Raw genomic sequence first — 5,809 nt, forward strand, 5'->3', positions numbered from 1 at the left:
CCATCAGGAATCTGGTGAACATTGAGGCATGCTCAGTGTCATGCCTTGGACAGAGGAAGAGAGCAAGAGACATCACCTCTTAGAGGCAGCCCTCCAGTCCCTGTGTGAACCTACCCACCACATCTGTCCATGACTAGGGTCAAGGATACCCCCTGAGTGCTTCAGGCAGCTCTACTTTTACAGAAACCAGGAAACCTCAGCCTGCACAGAAACCAGGAGGTCCACCTGGAACCAACCCCATGAGTCTTCAAAAACACCTATATCTAGGCCTCACTTTCAAGATCCTAATTTCATTAATTGTGGCTGAGCCGGTGCTGAGAACTCTTATGTAGTACAGCTTGGACCCTCCTACAGAGCAAGTCATTTCAAGAAAGCTTCCCCTAATACTCAGCAGACTTACAATGAGCTTCACTCCGCTGGGTGGGTTCATGTTTGTTTCACAAACACACTAAGTTGTTTGCCTGAAACCGTGAGTCAGTTATCAAAGGCACTCCCAGCGTGATTCCCAGCATGCAAAGGCTTCTTCGTGAGAACCTACTTCTCTTTCAATAGTAGAGAATGCTGGTGCCACTGGAGCAGGGGAATTTAGAGACGTGAGACCCAGTCAGGGAGCCTGCTTGAATCTGTTTGCTAAATGTAATATTTGGAGCTGAATGTTGTTGTCATTGTGGTTAGGTGCTGTAGAGTCAAGTTCAACTCATAGTGACCTTATGAACAAAAGATCTGAACCATGTTCTATCCTGCACCATCTTCATACTTTCTGATGCACCAGAGCCCATTGTAGGAGTTACCATGGCAATACATCTGGTGGAGGGTCTTCCTCTCCTTCACAGACCCTCCACATTTCCTAACATCACAACACTTTCCAAGGAATAGTCCCTCCTAGTAACATGCCCAAAGTATGTAAGACAAAACCTCATCTTCTTGCCTCCAAAGAGCACTCTGGTTGCCCCCTCTCCAAGACATGTCAGTCTGTTCTCTTGGCCGTCCATGGGATGTTCAGAGCTCTTCTCCAACACTTCAGCTCAAAGGCGTCAATTCTTTCTCTGTCATCCTTACCCATTGTCCAGCACACAGTTGCATAGCAAGTTTACAGAAAGACTATGGCCTGAATCAGGTGCACCTTAGTCCTCAAACTGACATCATTACTCCTCAATAATTATGGGAGGTCCCAAGCTGCAGATTTTCCCAGTGCAAGGCATCTCCTTATTTCCTGACTGCTGGTACCAACGGTGTTAATTGTGGATCCAAGCAAGATGAAGCTGTTGACAGTTTCAATTTCCTCTCCATCCATCATGATGTTGCCTATTGGTCCAGTGGTAAGATCTTTGTTTTCTTAAACTGAGATGTAATTCACACCAAAGGCTGGATACTTATCTCAAATTAGCACGCTTCTTCACATGTGACAATTTCTTACCCAGTTCAAAGTAGGGGTGTGTGAAATAGTAAATATTTTTTGTAAACTGTAAACTACACTATGCTACATATTACTGCAATGCTGATGGCAAGGACACGTGCTATAGTATCCCCCCTGAGCTAGCTTATTGATTTATTTTACAATATATGGAACACTTATTATGTGCCAATTTTACCCAAATTATCAGCTAGTAGCCTCACATTATGGTACATGTCATAAATCCCTGTTTTTGTTGTTGCGTACCACCAAGTTGGAACCTGTTCATAACTGACCCTCCAGCGAGTTTTCAGAGGCTATAAATTGCATGAAAGGAGACTGATCATCTTTCTTTTGTGGAATTGGTGGATTTGAACCATGTGCCTTTGGTTTGCCAGTGCAGCTCCTTACAACTAGGCCAACAGCTCCCCCTTACAAATGAGAAATTGTCAGAAGAACTCAAGTCAGCAGATTGGGATCAACCAGTACATCAGAGAGACTTACCTGTTAAGTGTCCCAGGTACACAGCATCCCTTCCATTTTGCTGAGACCCTCCCACTACAGAAAATGGGTTGAATTCTTGGGTTTGGATCTATTTACGCTCCACCCCAGGACACCTCAGGATTAGTAGGCACATACACAGAAAGCCCCATACCAACCTGGTCTCCTCAGGGTGAAAGCTACCATGAGTCCGATATCTGTATCCAAACAATAAGAACATTAGGTATCACACGTGTTAGTGACTGAAGCACATCTGTTCAAGGCAGTGCTGCTCCTTGTTGGAGCTCGGGGCCTGCGCCACCAGGAAGGTAGCCAGCCTGGCACCACCAAGAAGGAGCTGGGTGGCTGGAGGATGGGTCTCGTCTATACCCCTATCTATCTATGTCCAGTTGACTGCTCTGAGCTTCAGGTCCTTTTCTTGGGGAAGTGGCAATAAGCTTCACCCTTCACAGGATAGTGTATGTGGTACCTTATCATCATAAACTGTTATGAACTCTTCAAATGGCTAATTTAATGTCATGTCCATGACTTGGTGGCACCAGCATTAAGAAATGGCTTACAGTTTTCCACATGTGTCTCCGGGTTTCCTTTCTGGAATGATTTTTATATGATCAGTGCAGAAGTAACTCTGGCCAGGACACCAACAGTAAGCAGACAGTGTCAATGGTATAGTAGATGTGATGGTCCTCCGCTGCCCTTAGCCCCTCCTAAGGGGACACGGGATACAACCTACCTGCACATCTTCCCTTCCAAACCCAAGTCATTTAGCACCCAGTGTGATTTGTGAATTTATTTGTATGAAAACTCTTACAAACTCATAGGAATTATAATGTGCTTTATTATATATTTAATAAAGCATTGTTAAGTAAAAGAATTCTTTTGTATGTTAGCAAGTCTACCTCAAAAACAAGTAAAAAGCTACTGGATCAATTGACTATTCAGATGATAAGCCAAAAAAAAATTTGTTTCAAAATTAAATAGTGACCTCTGCCTCAACCACATGCAAAAAAATCAACTACAGATCGATTGGTATTTCAATAGTCAAGGTAAGACAATAAAGCTTTTAGAAGAAAGCATAATAAGTATGTTTATAACCTTAGAGAAAATTATCTTAATTAGGACAAAAATGCATTCGCAATTATAGAAAAGATTGATAAATTAACCTTATTTATCAAAAGATATTGTTAAGAGAAGGGAGAGGCAACTTACACAGTGAGGAAAAAATACTTAAAATAATGATTCATTATCAGGTTGAGAATTCATATCCAGAATACATTGAAAAGCCTTCTTTAAACAGCCTAACAGGACAGAAACTGGAACAAACACTTTGTGAGGACATTAAAGTTGCCACAAAACATAAGAAAATGCATTCAACTTCACTAGCCATCAAGGAAAGTGATTAAAAAAAATGCTACCACCAAACAAAGAATAAAACTTATGACTAATCCTACCAAATAATGGCAAAGATATGAGAACAAAGAACTGAAATGGAACAAAAAATTGGAGTGGAAAGAGCCTGCTCATCTTTCTTCTGCGGAGCTGCTGGTGGATTTGAACCACCGGAGACATGGAGCTTTTAGTTTATTAATGCCACAGGGCTCCCTTTCATCTACATAATGCTGGGTGAATTACTATTCCGTAGGGCTGTTGAGATGATCAAATGGAATAATAGCATTTGTAAATGCTAAAGTGCTACATCCTACACAAGTTAATTAATTGAAAACCAGGATTACCGTTCTGTGAATGTCCCTTAGGACTCCCTACAACACAGAGCCAGCCACCTTCACAAAACAGCCCCAGAGGCCAGTCATGTGCTGTCTGGATGGCTCTCTCAGGAGCTCACCACTCTCCCTCTTACCCATAAAGCTTTTCTCACTCTAGATCCTCCACTGAAGTTGGCTATTTCCATCTCTACTTGCCAGCACCAAAATCTTTATGCTACATTCTGCTCAACTACCTTCTTCTGGTGAGGGTAAGAGGTGGACTGTTTGGTTGGTTTTTTATTTTTTTGTTCACAATTGTGTGTGAGCTGATGGGATTTGCCGGGTGTGGCTAACAATTAGCTGTGGGCTGAAAGCCTCTTGTTTAGAGTCAACCAGGACCTGGTAGGCAGGCCTTATATGTAAAAGGCGATTGGACCTTTGGATCTATGCCCCTCTGGCCTGGTGTTAATTGTGTTTGGGATGGACATTGTTGTAAGTGCTTTACTGAAGTAACTTGGGGTTGCTGTAATGCTGAATGCTGTGCCACTGGTGTGTCAAATATCAAAATGGTTACCCACTGTGGACTGTTTGGTGGAGCTTCTAGATTGAGACAGTCTTGGGAGCAGGAGTGGCATCCACTTTCTAAACAACATGCCTCTGGAAACTCTATGAACATAGAGAAATAATGACAGTTATAGGACAGGGTTCAGGTCTTTTGTTCATAGGGTTGCTATGGGTTGTGCTTGACTCTACGGCACTTAACAACAACAACATCACCTTCTTTTAAGAAGTAATTCTCCAGTTTTGCAAAAAGCAGCAAATCTCTCACTCTTCTGGACTCCACCGGCACTGTGTTCCTTTTTCTATGAAATCATTTATCACATGACTCATAACAGTTACTTGGAGGAAGAGGGGAAGCACCATGTTTTTAATTAGATGTGAAGGTGATACAGTAGTTAAAGCATTAGACTAGTAACTGAAAGCTTGTTAGTTCAAACCCACCAGTGACTCTGAGGGGAAAAGATGCGGTAGTCTTTTATAAATATAATACCGCCTTAGACATCCTAGGGTGCAGTTCTGCTCTTTCCCGTGGGTTTGCTTTAAGTCTGGATCAACTTGATGGCAATGGTTTGAGATTTTGGTTTTTTATTAGATGTTGAGCTATTAAAGGGGGAGGAATGCATGCCCAGTTCATATCTCTCTTCTCAGTATCTAGTACAACACCTGGCAGACAGCAGAGCTCAATGAGCTCTGGACATATGGAAAAACAGATGAACAGATGGAGCATAGAGATAGAAGGTGTAAGAACTCAGTTGACATTCTTGAACCCTATTAAAAATTATATTACATCAGACAGAAGAGAGGAAAGGATATTCTAAAGCTGAGAATAAAGGCAAAAGAGAATCATTTAAAATATCATTTGCAGAGCTTCCCCCTAATATTCACCATAGAGCTGGGGGAAAGGAAATGATCATTTGTACTCGTTTAAATGGTATGTTAGCTCTGGCTGTCACCCAATGTGATATTAGTGAAAATAATCTTCTTTGGAAACAAGGTCTCAGCAGATGTAATCAAGTTGGGGTGAGGTCATAGTCTCCCTACCAAATCATCTGATCTTCTCTTCCTCCTCTTACCACTACTCACACCCAGCTCTTACAGCTATGGTTAGATAGTTAGACATGTAAAGCTTTACTAATGATAAAGCTGCCATTCCTACGTTGCAGATGCTTCTCTAACAAGACAGTCTCAACAAGGCATTCAACAGCAGATCCTTTAAGGACACATCATCTCACCAGTTCCTCTTAGTCCCTCAGCTGCTATGAGAATAAGCCTCAGAGAAGAGTTTGCTGCATCTTGACAAAGCTTCCGCCTCTACATGCCCCCAGGAACAAACTCAGAGGTTACTCGGGCAGAAATAAGAAAAATTTAAAAAATCAGTCTACGGACCTGAGAAGAGGATGGAGGTCTTTTTGAGATGCAGTGTTATTAAAAAAGATTCTATTTCATTAAGACGGTTTCCGGTTGTAAGTCATTGTCAAAAAAGTAAGTCATCTTGGTCAATCAGTGTCTTTTGAAGTTACTATATTTTCTTGCCAAGAAAAGCCTATCTACACAGCAATTCTACAGGATGCATCACCTTTGACCGATAAATATTGCAACTAAACTTCAGAGACACTGATCCCAACATAAGGAACTACCATCAGCTGATGTG

Source organism: Elephantulus edwardii, unplaced genomic scaffold (genome assembly GCF_000299155.1).
Source record: "Elephantulus edwardii isolate Elephantulus edwardi_28Jun2011 unplaced genomic scaffold, EleEdw1.0 scaffold00003, whole genome shotgun sequence".
Taxonomy (NCBI): Eukaryota; Metazoa; Chordata; class Mammalia; order Macroscelidea; family Macroscelididae; genus Elephantulus; species Elephantulus edwardii.